Source organism: Athene cunicularia (genome assembly GCF_003259725.1).
Source record: "Athene cunicularia isolate RWA chromosome Z unlocalized genomic scaffold, athCun1 chrZ_part2, whole genome shotgun sequence".
Taxonomy (NCBI): domain Eukaryota; kingdom Metazoa; phylum Chordata; class Aves; order Strigiformes; family Strigidae; genus Athene; species Athene cunicularia.
In genome coordinates this window covers 7,567,991-7,583,532 of record NW_020799143.1, presented here as the reverse complement: position 1 = coordinate 7,583,532, position 15,542 = coordinate 7,567,991, and positions in this window count along the sequence as shown.

Sequence of the window (15,542 nt, the reverse complement as noted above, 5' to 3'; positions counted from 1 at the left end):
TCAGGTTGGGCTGTGGCAGGAAAAAGTCAAAATGAAACTATACCTTCAGAGAGATTCTCTGACCAATTCTGTAAGTAGACTAGTTCTTGATAAATGTACAACATGATACCCTTAAAATTTCAAATTTGTTCTGTTACACATTGCCATGAAGCAAAGGGATAGTTCTTTTGAGAGAGGAGAGACTAATGGCTGATGAAATTGCAGATTTGGTTAAAAAAATAACTACCCTTTTGAAATTTCTATTGATTTTAACCTGGCTTTTTCTTTGGTATATCTATATGTTAATATTCCTGCTAAATGAAGGGGGCTACAATCTGTGATACTTGTTCTCTTGGTTCCAGCTGACTCTGAGAAATACTGGGGCACATTTCACTTGCTAAAACACCTACATATGGAAATACCCAGGAAGTGAATCAGAGTTAGCACAGATTTCATGTACGGCAGTCAAGAAATAGAGGAGGATCAAATGTGTATAGGAAAATTTTGAGTGGGAGGGAGGGAGATGGGGCATGAAATACTTTAGGTTTTGTATGCTGCTATAAAAGGTAAACAAGCAAGCTAACGTGCTCTTGTATCTATAGAGATGTGTTACAGCTGGAGCACTCGTCATCAGAATGTTTGTTTGCTGAATAGTTTTGCATCTCTGCATGTGAAGCATCATTATGTAATAGAAATTTTGAGGATGTGGGATATTTATTCAGTCATCCAGGGAGAAAAAAAGACATTAGAAATTCTATTAACTGACTGATGACTTTAATTTTGATTTTGAAGAAGAATAATGGGCTTACAAACATTATGAAGAGAATGCTGTACAGAGCCCTGATCCTGCACAGAAAAAACCCCACCCAACATATAAAACAGAGGTGGGATTGAAGCAGCAGTAGCCAACTTTTTGCGTAATAGTACAGTATTTATAGTACTTGCCTAGGATATGCGATATGTAGTCCATGGACTCTGGACTGTAGTTTGAACTCAGTCCTATAATTTCACAGGACATGCTTTAGTCATTGGGCATGCCAATGCCAGAATTACCCTTCATCCTGTTGTAAGTTTGAGCCTCTGTGGAAAAGAAGTGCAAAAGGAATGTAGAATTAATATTTCCCCAAAAAGTACTGTCATGATCATCCTACCCCACTGTCAGTGAGTACAGAGAGCCTCAAATTCTGGTCTCTGCTCCTAATGAAACTCTTGTTATATCCAGTAACTCTGGAAGAAGGGTAATTTGGAACTCCCTGACCCACTTTTCTCCACAAGACAGACTTCTTGTCATTGGGAGCAGAGCCAAATTGTCTCTTGCTTACTTTTTCCCCCACTCCAATTACACTTCATGCTTTTGTATTTCCTAATGGTCCTGGAGAATTAAGACATATTGTTAGGAAATAAGACCTGTCTGTTCAAGTACTCTCAGACTGGCAAGGATCCCAGTAATCTTTCTGATTTCTTGACAAGGTGGTTTGACCAGGTCAGATACAGTCCCTCTAGTTTGTATTTACATTTCAAGAAGATCCCTAAGGAACAGTGCAAGAACTAGGTGAACATATCACAGTATTTCACACGGCATAGCCAGTTATAAAGGTTGAGGTGGTCAGGGGAAGGCATTGGCTTTCCTTTGAGTTGAATTTATTACATATGTTAGGTGAGACTTGAGCTGCCTGAGGGTGTGAGGAACTCAGGTTGCCCTCCACAAGAAAACAGATCTCAGGCACCAAACTTATCATAGAGAACAGATAACACAGACCACATGCTGAATTGCCACAGAAATGTCCTTTCCAAGCAGAGCTACTATTTTACTTGAAAATACTCAGAAGAACAGGCAATCTTGCAGAGTAGGTGGTTGAAACATCCTTTTAAGCTGAGGAAATACAAAGACATTACACTGACTTAGATACTCCATATGCCTGTCCTAAAGAAAGACAGCAGTTGCCCTTTAGAAAGAGTCATATATGCCAATGTAATACATTCAGGTTTTACAGGAGTGGGATTCCAGTGCTTCTTATGTCCCCAGCATTTCCTAATGAATAGCTGCAAAGGCTGCATGCTGTAGGGGTTCACCCTGCACAGCTTTGGGCACATTTTACACCCAGGACTGAGATGTCGAATCCATCTCAGTACCAAACAGTGTTGACCCTGGGTGGCCACCCCTAACCAGTTTTTTAAATCACCAGACTGGCAAGCAATGTTTCGGAGATCTCTGCTTACCAGGCAGCCTACAACTGCTTTCCAGTTGGTCACTTCCACCAACTATATATTTTCCATCAATTATATATGTCCACCAACCATAGATTTGAGACAGTCCTGAAAATAGGAATCAGTTGGAGAACTTGGCAACATATATATCTCAGAGAAGTTTAATTTACTGGGGGTGAAAGTGGTGGGGTGGGTAATATGCAGTTATTATTTTTCTAAGTTACTCCTTAGATAAAGAAACCCCTCCAAAATCTACATCCCTCCAAACACACACACCACCATCCACCCCCATCCCCCAGTTGAACAAGGCACTAGTCATGGACAGGGGAGAATTCATGAGTGGACTTTAAACATATTACTTTCATTTTCTCAGAAGTCAGCGGCAGGGTCATTTTTCACTTGTGATGACTTTTATCTTACTACAATTTTATCTAATATATCTCAATATAACACCACTGACCATCTTCTATATGTCATATCATTGATTAATCTTATTCTTTGTAAAAGCAAAGATTAAAATATATTCATTTGGTGTTCCCAATCAGAATAATTAGAATTAATTTTAAACACAATATTAATTAATGTACCATTAAACATGAACCCATATTTTTCTAGGTTTCAGTGATGTACATTGTAGGAAAACAGTATTTGTGGAATTGCAGAATTTTTAATTGATTTAACTAAGTATGTGCCAAATCACAGCTGTTTCTTCCTTGTTCAGTTATATCAGCTAAGTAAAGAGCTGGAAAGTCCTGCCCTGTCTTTAAAACACAAGAATTTGGGAAAGTGACCTAACTCAGGGCATATATTCCACAAATCATACATCTCCCTGACTGTATAGACATGTAACTTTAGCTAATTGAGTTGTCCTTGCCAGGGTCAAGAAAAAGTGTGGGCTAGGGGACACTTAGTGCATGGTGGACCAACACCACTGCTGCTGCTGCTACAAGAATACCATGGTACAGTATGTGGCATGCATAGGAGGAAGTGCCTTGAAAGAATTTGCAATGTATATTGAGGGGAAACGAACCAGCAGCCTGGATGCCACTTACCTTCCTGGAGCTTTGGTGCTTACACCAGGGTATTAGTTACCTGACTTAACAACAGAAACATGGTTGTCTCCCTAGCAAAAAAATGTACATATACCTTTGGCTGAACTTTTCTCTAAGTTCAGAACCAAAGCACATCACCATTAAACTTGAATTATGCATTCTAAAGCATCTGACATGCAATGCTTGCTATTCATAATCAGCAGTCTTGTAAGTGAGGACTGGTGATCAAATCTCAAAACTCTGAAATAACTTGGAATAGCAATACATCTACTGCAAAGTTTAAATGACAATGAAGTTTCAGCAGTTTTCTTCTTCTGGAGTTTGATGAACTTCATTGCTAAGAAATAAATATAGACACAGTCCTTTACTCAAACATATTTAGCATTACTTCTGGTTTTATCTATTGGGGATCTTTGTTAGTGCTTCTAGGACTTATTTTTCCTTTTCTAAGAGGATGGATTTGGCATTAGATTATTCTCCTTCAGCTTCCTGTCAGTATTGGAAGCTGACTTGCCTCTGACTGTTTTAATGATACTGTGAGGTAATGATAACTAAGGGTAATTGAAGAAGCTGGGGTATTGTTAACTTGTTTCTCATTAGTTGAGCATCATAGCAGGCCCTTTGTCCACTGTTAAGAAGAACTGTATTGTTTCCCATCCACTTTTCCTTCTTTGTATAACCCTGCTCAGCAGATATGAGAATGGAAGAAACTGACTGGAAAGCTGGTGTTGTGTTACAGACCAGATCTTGAATGCTTGTCCTGATATACCTTGTATTCACATGCAGACACAGTTTTTAAAGTCAGAATTTTGGAGTTTCTAATAGCAAGAATTTTCCCTTTTGACTACACTGCCAAATCTAGTATCAAAATACCAAAGATAGAACATCATGATCAGCTTTAGGAGACAGAACAAGGTGAAACAGTAACCAGAAAACCTTTATAAATCATTTTCAGCAACATTTTCTAGAGCAGCCATGGACTAGGGATGATCCCTAAAAAGTTCTTCCATGGAGAGAGAGTTAATATCAAAATTAGTTCAAGGTCTGAGGGCCTTTTATGATCTGGAATACAGATCTTGACCAACTTTTTCATGTACTAGATGCCTATAGTTATGGTGAGTCTTGCAAAAACCATTTTTTTTTAAAGAAGGGGTCACAACTAGAACAGGTCTTCTCTGTAACTGAATTCATGCCATCAGAACTCCATCAAGACAGGAACTGCATAGCTTCTTGAAAACAAGTACTTGAGAAAAATTAAATGGAGGGTGTAAGGGATAGAGTATCATGATTCAAAGGCAATAAACTGTGAGGATCCTGTCTTTAATTTTAATTTTAAACAAAGCATTTCTCTCTGGCTTTCCACAAGCTCACAAAGTATAGGAAAACCATTACTAGAAGTTCAATTATTTTAATAACAGAATTAATGAAAGGACAGTGAACGCTCTTAAAAGCCTCTTAATGTTCTATTTGAAGGTGCATGATGAAAAAAGAGTGCGGCCTGTTCATAAAAATTCCATTTACCTTCTTATTCTTGAAGCACATTCCAATGTAACTCCTCTACATAAACTTCTTCCCTTTTTTCTTGTTGAAGCATTAACTAGAAGGAATTATTCCAGAGTAATACAAGCGGTCATATTTTGTTAGAGTTGAGAGATGCTTGAAGAACAACCCCTCTCTTGACTCACCAAAGGCAGCAGCGGTCTTCAGAAAGTATGCTATCACATATATAGATCATTACAGTGTCAATGCAGGGAAATGTTAGAAAAACACCACAGCATGGTATGAAATATTCTTCTTCAGATCAAAATAATGATTTGCCCTGCCCTGAGAGATAAATAGACAAGACAAGGAAAATCTATCAATTCTCCGAGGGATTTGTGGACCCTTTCATTAACACTGTCTGACACAGCTCATACTACAGATCACGTTGTGATAGAGAAGATGTTCAGTGCTGTACATCCATCCCTTTCACCCTACCAAATAATGACTACATCTACCTTAGAGCAACTTGTGTCCCATTAATACAATCTGAGGTCCACATACATGCAAACGCATCCATAACTCACCCTCTCCCTGCCTTCCTTTTGACTTCTGGACATCACCAGCCTCTGAGTAAAGCCATCAACATGCTTGGCAACAGCCCTGACACACTATCTACCACTGTCAAACTGCTTAGCTGACAATGACACCTCAAAGTATCCCTTTCACCTAAATGCTGTGCATCAGCAACTGCTAGGTTCCCTCCTTCTCCCCAGCTGGTTTGTCACAGCAGTACTCAAGACATCACACCATAAGGCAAAATTAAACATTGTAGACACTCTACCCTGGCCTCTTTTTCCAGATTGTTGAACATCAGCAGAACTCCCTGCTGGCAAGAACTAACTACTTCAAGTTGTCTTAACAAGACTGGGTCAAGGGACATAGTTGGTGTAGTTAACTTGCAGCAACTAGTAAGTGGACAAGCTCAGTGCAACATCACTGCAATTACCTGGTCTAAGTCTGGAGGGTGAGAAGATTGCTAGGGGCTAAATTTGACCTCATAGCAAGCTGTCAAAACCAGTGAAAAGAATTGCAAATCTGTATCATCTTTATCATGCAGCTTTGGCTACTTCGGCTGTACCTTGCCTTCATGTCATCATATTCTATCCTATGACCTATTTTAATTAGCAACTCCAAACAGATACTGTTAAAAAAATAACTAGTGAAGTCTTTATACTTGCTCTCAGGCGTCTGTCCCTCAGAAGTCATCATGGAAGGTTCCTATTTTAACACATTGCAAGTGCTGCTGCAATATATCCTTCTTCCAGCCACAGATCTGTGTCCAAACAAATTGATAAGTTACATTGAGAGCCATCCAATTCATTAAATCTGCCTATTTTGACCACTTTCACATCCAGATGAATTAAAATGCTAATCTCCACAGACTCCTCTTGTTACTCTCCATAGCCTATGGTTCTTGCCTGGTCTGGAAAAAAACACTCTCCAGGCAGAAAGCTTTGACAAAATATTTAGCCAGAGGTTGTCTTTGTTCGGCCCCCTGTATATCTGCAGAGGCTGCTATGTTTCTTGCAACTGTTTTATTCCCTAGTGCTCTGGAGATATGGCAAGAGATGTCTGCATAGTATAGTGTCAGACACTCAGCCAAAAGAGGCATTCTCATTTTAAGGATGTCAGACATGTTCCCAATGACAGTCCTCAGAGTGAGGTGTGCTACACAGCAGCATCCTCTCACATGTGCAAACAGCAGTGAGGTTGCACAGACTAAAGCAGGGAAACTATGTGCGGTGAGAAAACAAACACAAGCAGGGTGGCCTGAGTGATCAGCCCAAGTAAACTCAGGCAGGCAATTGGGATGACCCATTTGCAGAATGACAGAGTACAAGTACTCTATGAGTCAACCAGCTGTGCATAAATTGTAAGATAATAATATGTATCATATATATCTCTCTTCTCTATTTATCTATCTTTTCTATTTTCTATCTGTCTATCTATCTATCTATCTATCTATCTATCTATCTATCTATCTATCTATCTATCTCTCTATCTAATCTATCTAATTTTATATATATCTATATATCTATATCTATCATATAATAATAGAATGGCATCCAAACATACTTAATTCCCACATACCCTGCATGCATTATAAATATCTGATAGATTAAAGCTATTCAGTATCTGCAAGTAATAATCATGACTGCCTTCCCTACAGAGTGCTTTTGTCTACTTGAGAAAATATTTGCATTGGCCTATTTTTAAAAATACTCAATTTTCTCTTATTTTCTTTCATTTTTTGTTTTCCATAAGAAAGCTTATCTCTTTCCCTTTGGTAGTCAGTTTTGCTTGAGTTTATTTGGTAAGTTTATCAATAGAAGTGCACACAGCTGTAGTTGAAGAGGATCTGAAAAGCACGACTGTGTCAATGCATGAAAAGGAGAATAAAATACATTCTGAAAAGGCAAAATCATTGGAGCTGCCAAGACTTTGACTGTGCAAGCTTTAATTTTCGACTCATAGCAGCAGACTACACTGACAGGATCAGAGCACTTCTCAAGTTTGTTTTTAAGGCAGTAGGCAGGGAGGAGGAGGGATCACGCAGTGCACATTGGAGCTAAATGACAAGTTTAAGAGTAAAATGCACATCTATCACCAAACTTCTAAAATAATGGAAAGTAAGTGCATCTCAAATCATATAGAATAACAGAAGGTCTTTTAAGGGTGAGTTCATAATTAAAGATGGAGAAGATTCCTATTGTCACCTCCAATGCTATTTTCTTAGTATTATTGTGTGTAGTAAGTGTGAGCCACTCTGTCTCCTTTCTGTATGTACCCAGGATAAATTAGGAGGCACTCAGCAAACTGCAGAGCGCTTAATTTCCAAAGCCTATTTCCTCAGCTGTAAAATTGAATTACAGTACCTACCTGCCTACATAAATCAAACTTCGGTGGAGCCTTCCAGACAAGATGTGATGACTGTGCATAGTATTGCATTCAACACTGAACTGCTACATCTTGCCACAAAAGCCTCAGCTGGCACACAGCATGGACTGGGTGTTGCATTTTATTAACTTGAGTTTTCATTTTGCATGCAAGAGAATTCCATCTCCAGTCAAATTCAGGTATCTGTTTGTTTATTCAGCTGCTTTTGTGGGGGATTGCATGCTGCAGCTGCCAAACTCTTTGCTGAAGTTTTCCACTGCTTCAGGGGTCTTCTTTCTGACTAAAATAGGTGTTGCAGTTAGAAATGAGGATGTCTCTGGAAATACAAATAATTTTAAACACGCTCATCAGGACACTATGCTCCTCAATATAGAAACTGGTGCCTTTTTGAGCAGTAATTTCCTTTTCCAGCAGGATTGTCAGTGGAATGACACACTCATTAATCCACTGCATGAGCTTGCTTATCTAAAAACAACTTAAGAACATTCCAGAAACCAACTAAACTAAAAGTGAACATTTTAATGTTTTGCATATAGAATATGGCACTGTATCAAGTACTTACTAAATAGACAAGTAAAAGGAGTCCCCGAAATATGGTTATTGCCCACTGCTCAGACCAAAAGTCACAGAAATGATCCATTTATTGTTGGTCCTTATACTCTGTTAACAGCAGCAATAGGTTATAATGAATATGACTTAAAAATAATGTGATGGTTAGAGAAACATTGCTCAATTATTTGCTAAACTGATAATCTAACACCTGATTTATAGTATTTCTAAATATTTCCTTCTCCCCATAAGAGAATGTCAGGTTAAAGCTGTTTTTTGTTATACCCCAAATACAAATTTGATCAACATTGATATCCTAGCCCAAACACTTTCTCTTGTCATTGTCCCTGAGAAAAGGCCAAATAAGTAGAATTGTGTAAAGTGCATTTCAAAAATTTAAAGTGAATGAAGTCATGCCTAAAGTGCAACATAGAAAGCACTGAAGCACCACTCTGCTATCAGTACTACAGATCATAAGCCTTTGTTTTTGCTGTTGTGCATAAAGGAAGCCAGTTATGTGAGAATGCATATGATTGTGGGCTGATCTCCACCTTTGTCTCTTTTCCTTGACACCCTTCCAGAAGGTTTTCATCCTTGACTAGAGTCCTCTATCATCTGAGTAAGCACAGCTGAAGAAGTTTTTAAGAAGCCAGTAACAGATAGATAGATAGATAGATAGATAGATAGATAGATAGATAGATAGATAGATAGCAATAGATAACGATAGATAGGTAGATAGATAGATAGATAGATAGATAGATAGATAGATAGATAGATAGATAGATAGAAAATAGATTTTGAAACAATTGCTCAATTATTAACTCACAGCATCAGTTGCTGAAATAAATCCCACCTCATTTGTCTTACAACAGTATCTGTAAGTACTACTTTCCTGATATGACTAATATCTATAATGAAAAAGCAGCATGTATACTATAACTAGTACAGAGCAGCTTTATTTTTTTTCCCTTAACCTTATTGCTTAATTTATTAATAGATTTATTTTTGGTTGCTTTTTTTTATTCATGCAAGTAAATAGGAGATTATGCATATCAAGTGTTTAATTTTTAGATGATTTATCTGTTATCAAAATATCTGAGACACACCTTTCAACAAAATACCGGTGAAATACTGCTTCCCATTATTCATGTGCCAAATGTCATAATGGAAAAGAGTAGAAAAATTAAAATATGTCCTACAAAAATGACGCAGTCAGGCTGCTGATGCCTATTTAGTTAGGTTAAAAAATAGAACAGCACACGGCAAAACATAGCTTGTCACTGATGACTTTATAGAGTCTGCATTAGAAATTAACACCAGGGTAACTAGGAACCTGCTGATGTGTATAGACAAAGAAGGCAAACCAATATACTCAGAATATTAAGTTCCAGTAGTTACCAGCATTTTGTGAAAATGTTTTTATCTCTGTGGAAATTTTGTGAAAATGTGTTTATCTCTGATGGAATATAGCTGCCACTAGCAGCAGAGACAGGTGATAGCCAGTCATAAGCAGGCACCTATAACAGCTAAGTGATGTCTGCAGATTCCAGCAGCCAGAGAATTAAACTGTTGAGATGCTTGTTCAAGAAATCCTCATAGGGGCAATGATTACATCAGGCTGTAATAGCAAAGTCGAGGACATGCAACAGCTAGAAGTGGCAGAATAAACAGAGATAAACAATGTGCTGAGATCTACAGAGCACTTAAATAAATAGTGCTTCAACCTTGGTCTGAAATTTATTATATAGTGTTGATGATTATTAGCTGTTTGTTACATTTGGTTGGGAGGTAAAAGATGACGAAATTTAATTTTAGAAAGCATTCAGTCTGAGTCATATTCATAGATGATAGATGATAGAATAGTTTGGATTGGAAGGGACCTTAAAGATCATTTTGTTTCAACCCCCCTGCCATGGCAGGGACACCTTCCACTAGACCAGGTTGCTCAAAGCCCCGTCCAGCCTGGCCTTGAACACTGCCAGAGAGAGGGCAGACACAATGCACATGCAATGTATGTGTTATTTATGTTTTGATATCTGGCTTCAGCCAGAGTGTTCTGAGAACAGGAATAGTTTATTATTAACCAGCAACACACCGGTGGGTTTCCTGGCTTTGCTTTAACACAATGACACAAGACTTGTCTGACCAGGTTAAGAATCTGACCGATTGTTCTCATTAATCTACTCTATCTTCATGTTCTTGGAGTAAGATTATTCTCTGTCTTTGCATGTTTCCCTGTCAGAGCCCTTGATTAACCTGACAGGAACTTTTCTGCACCTGAATAAATGGAGACAACTGAAGCCAGGATTTATTGTGATAACAGATTTCTCTCAATGTTCACAAGCTATGCCATGGACAAAGGAGAAAGGGCAGGATCTGGGATACCATAGCATTCAGGGTTTTCAGCAGGAGAATTTAATCATTATTATGTTTCCTGTTGTCATAAAATAAAAAAAAAAACAACTGACCTATGAGATTTCTGTGTCTCTTCAGCAGCATTTCATCTGCTAGCATATGCTTTATTTCTGTATTCAGTATTAGCAGATTACCCTTGGCAAAGCCATATAGCATCTGAAGGACTCATGAACGTAGTTGCAAAACATGCTTACTTCTTCATCCTGATGCCCTATCTATTAAATAGTATACCTTTTCATCATGTTTGACACACTATTTCAAATTAGAAAAAGATGGATTAATTTAAACTGGTTGATTTTAGATTGGATATTAGCAAAAAAATTTCTTTACTGAAAGGGCTGTCAAGCACTGGAACAAGCTGCCCAGGGAAGTGGTTGTGTCACCTCCCCTGGATGTATTTAGAAGACATGTAGATGTGGCACTTAGGGCCATGGTTTAGTGATGGACTTGGCAGTGTTAGGTTTATGGTTGAACTCTACGATCTTAAAGGTCTTTTCCAACACAAATGGTTCTATAATTCTATGAAACTGATGCCTTACTCCATGTTGGTAAATTCTTGACTTTTCAGAATACAATCACAGTGTTATAATAAAATCTTCTATTGCCTTTTTTTTTTTTCTGGAAAAATTCCCTTTCAAATCATCCCCACAGAATAATCTACTGCAGGATCAAGCATTCTGGATTTAGAACAGCAACACACTTGTGAGGTATGGCATTGTAGAGCTAGACCCTGAATAATAGGTCCTGAAACAAAGTTGACCTCTAGATGAACCTATCTAGTACCTGCTAATTAGTATTATAAAATCTGTATTACCACTAGCATTTATTAATTAGTATCTGATCATCTATGCTCACTAGTGAAAGATGTAGCTTAGACAAAATATAATCAGTAGTGAGGATGAAATGTTGTGAGAATGTGTATCCAGCTTCCCTTGTTCAGCCTTTATCAAGGCTGAGAACTCAAGTGTTTGGCCTTATTAGAAACTCCCTTGGTTCTCCCCCCAAGCCCTGGACAGACTTTGGCTAGAATTCAACAGGAAGATGAAACCAGATGCTTCTGCTCCAAAAAAAGGTGTAAGTCATTTTGACTCGTTGATTTTTGATATAAGGCTGGACCGTTTTGCTGCGACTTTGGATGACACACCTATGAACTCATGGCGTAGGATTTCCCACTTGCAGAGAAAGGTGCTCCAAATCCTCGCTGCAACTAGGGCTCCCCAGCATCTGTGGATTTGGATGTTGGTAATGTATGCAAGTGGTGATGAATCTGTCTTGATCACTATAACAGTAAAATCAGCCTTTTTGCTGTGGTGTCTGATTTTAATTGGCATCCTCAATCAGCAGAACAGGTGAGGAAGAAAAAATTATATTGTAGGAGAATAATAAGAAGCGGCATATTATAAAAAAAATCTCATGATCATGGACCATCTCTTTTAGTACATTAAGCACTAAATCTGATATTACCCTCTTGCTTTTCTTTTAGGCTCACTGACTCAGGTGCATGTTCAGGGAAACAAAGTGGAAACCATCATTCTACATGTGCTAGAGAATGCAATTTATCTGCATAGGCTGCTGAAGTTTCCTTTCTTTCTTCAGAGCAGAATCCATTCAGGGCTATATAATGGACTTATCATATTGTGAGGGTTGGCATGAGGACTGTATTATTTCTGAAGGGAAAGGAGAGCAGACCAAGCAGGAGTAAGAGAATGAAGAATGTGCCAGCCTCCTCTATCCATATTTTCCTTTTCCTAGGTTGTTGTGCACTGTTGTCTGTAGCTCATTTAGAAATTCCTCAGCACACTGTCCTACACTTGCAATTGCTTAGTTTTCAACAGAACTAAACTCAGGTGCTTTTTGCATCTCCCCCTGGAAATTTTGTGCCTGTCAGATTATTAAATGCACATAAAAAATAAAAGGTCTGAAGTAGTAAACCCATCTAAACGTTTGTTTGTGGAGTAGGTATAGCAAGTGTGCAGTAGTGAGTGTTGTCCCACTGATGTTAAAATCCACTCTTGAAGGAATCCTAACAGTTAAAAACCTATTTAACATCCCACACCCAGTGTCAGACCTGAATGGCCCTGACCAGTCCCACTTGGTGCACCCATCTCACTGCAGGGGTCCCATTTATAAGCTCAGACTGGGACACCCAGGTCTCAGCTCTGGATGGACACAGGGTACTGATCTTCAGCCTTGGTGGACTCCTCAGAACCACATCTCAGTCCCAATCTCTGCACACTCGCCACCTTTACATGCCACAGGTGCGGCAGGGTCCAGCTCTGCTCTCTGTTCAGATCCATGGAGATGGGCATGACCTGTGTGGGGCAGCTTCTGTCTCACCCCCTCATGGGGCAGCCCTTCACTCAGTATTCCCTGACACTTATTTTCCATGACAGGATTGTTGACAATAATATCAGAGGTGTCAATTGTAATGGTGGCTTGGGTACAACCTTCACAGAAACATTCTGAACTTATAGCCACTACTGGCAATTCAGTATAATCATTCAGTAATTATGATAACTATTATTGGAATTATTCTGTATAATCAAGTCCAATGGCCTTGATTAAACCGTATTTTAATAAATAGATAACTTAAGGTGAGTCTCTGAAAGTGTTTCTTCATTGCCTCAAGCCTTCTGTATCTTCCCTAACACTTCTATAATTCCCAATTTATTTCCTAGTTGGTTGCAATGCGATTATTATACTTAATTTAGTGTTTCTTTAAAAAATCTTCATAATTAAGAATTTCTTAACAATGAAGTGTTTCTTTATGTTCCCATAGACATCAAGGGCTCCCTTTAATATAATAATTTTGTTCACTTGTCTCAAACCTTGAGAGGGAAACCTTTAGCATTTTGCTCAGTGAAAGATATATTTAGATCCAGTGAACCCAATTAGAAAAAAATAATGTTGCCAATATGAAATGGCTATTTCCTCCCTACAAATGCATAATAGTATAGATATTAAATATACACTTGTGGTCAATGACAACTCTGAATCTTCCCCAGCAGAGTCCTAAACACTGGAAAACAAATCACAATGAACCAATATATTTATAGTGAAAACTGTGTGATATTCCAAACCTGGAATCCTATTAAATCTAGATAAAGGTATTTACAGCAAACAATTGGTAATTAAATGCTTGTATGACTTTTCATTTCAGTCTATTAGAAAACCATTTTATGTTTAGACCTTTTTTGTATAAACACTAGATTATGTTTTACAGAGTTAAAAAAGTTGACATGCAACAGGCAAAGAAAGCCTACACAGAACACAACCACATTTTTCCTTAAGGTGAGCTGCTCCTGGCACACACGATCTAAATGTCAAATGAGAGACCTAAAGGATGTAATAGGTGCCTTAGTAATAATTGGAATATTCTTTGAGATAGGGAGATAGGTTTCATAGTGTCAATAAACAGTAGTGTCTGAGGAGGACACTATAATTAGTTCATTAAAATTTACTGACTTCACAGATTCATTCATCTTAAAAATGTATGAAATACTAAACAAAACTGAAAAGGCCTATGACCAACAATTCACAGTGTACTTTGAGAACTTCCTAATAGATGATTACTGTTGGGAGTCATAATCACCGTACTATTTTGCACAAGAGCTCTTTATATGAGCAAGGGGAAACAAACAAACAAACAAACAAACAAACAAACAAACAAACAACGAAGACACTGACTGTTAGAATGGTCTTCCCTTCATTATTTTATTCCTTTTCCAGGTCTGACATGTCAATGTATGGCAGTTCAGGACCCAGGACCGGTATCTTATCACCAGAAGTTCCTCGATACCAGGAAAAATTTCTGCTAGTCATTTTCAGCCTGTTTACCCTTATGCCTTCTTCAAATGGTTATATTTATTTTTGTATGATTTACAAGTATTTATGTTCCACAAATCTCTGTGTCTGCATAGGTGCTGACTTACTAAAGACAGTTTATCTACCCAGGATACTGGGATGTATGAACATTGTTGGTGTTCCCCATGATTTAGTTGTTCAGATTATATTTTCTCACACATAGGGATTTTATGCAACTGCCCCCAAAACAGACTTAATATTAAAACACGCAAATCATATATTTTCAATAAAACACTCATTTGACTTTACAGTGCATATCCAATCTTGCTTTCTAGAAAGAGAGATTCTGTAGACAGTACCTCATTTCATTATGAACTATGCAGATCTTAGCCTATCTTTCTTCCAAGTAGAAGAGTACATCTTTTTATTTCCATGCCTAAATCAGCTTTTTCAGTTTTACAATTAAGTTCATTGCTCATATGAATAGCTCTTATGGAAAAGCATCACTACCTTGCAATTTTCCAAACAGGTATAGAATAAGTGTTTATTATCATATCTTTGTATCCATATTACCTATGTGGATAGATATTGTAGATTTAAAAACCAAACCAAACCAAACCAAACCAAAGGAAAAGCCTCCCTTTATATGATTTTCTTCTGCAGACAGACCCATCATATGCTGAACTGTATATTATAAGAAAGAGCCATCAGAAGAGAAGATGAGGCCTTGCCTGAGAGCCAAAGCTACTTATTACCCAAGTATCTGGAACAAAGCAACTCCAGGGAAAACAACTCTTTTCAAGATGTTTGATTTGTTTGTGTTTTTTTAATTCTGGAGTGAATTCTGTAGTTCTATCTTGAAAATATCTTATTTTTAAAGCATGTATATCAATGATGAAGTTAACTATCTTGCTTTTTTTTTTTTCTTCTTTTTTTTTTTTTTCCTTTTTTTTCTGTTCACTGTTAATGGAATAAGCAAATTGAGACTACTAGAGAAAGGGAGAATAAAAAGAATGAGTGGGGGAAAAAATATCCTATATGTATAGGTAAATAAAATGAGCTGGATCATAGGTATTTAAAGAGTTGTTTATCTGA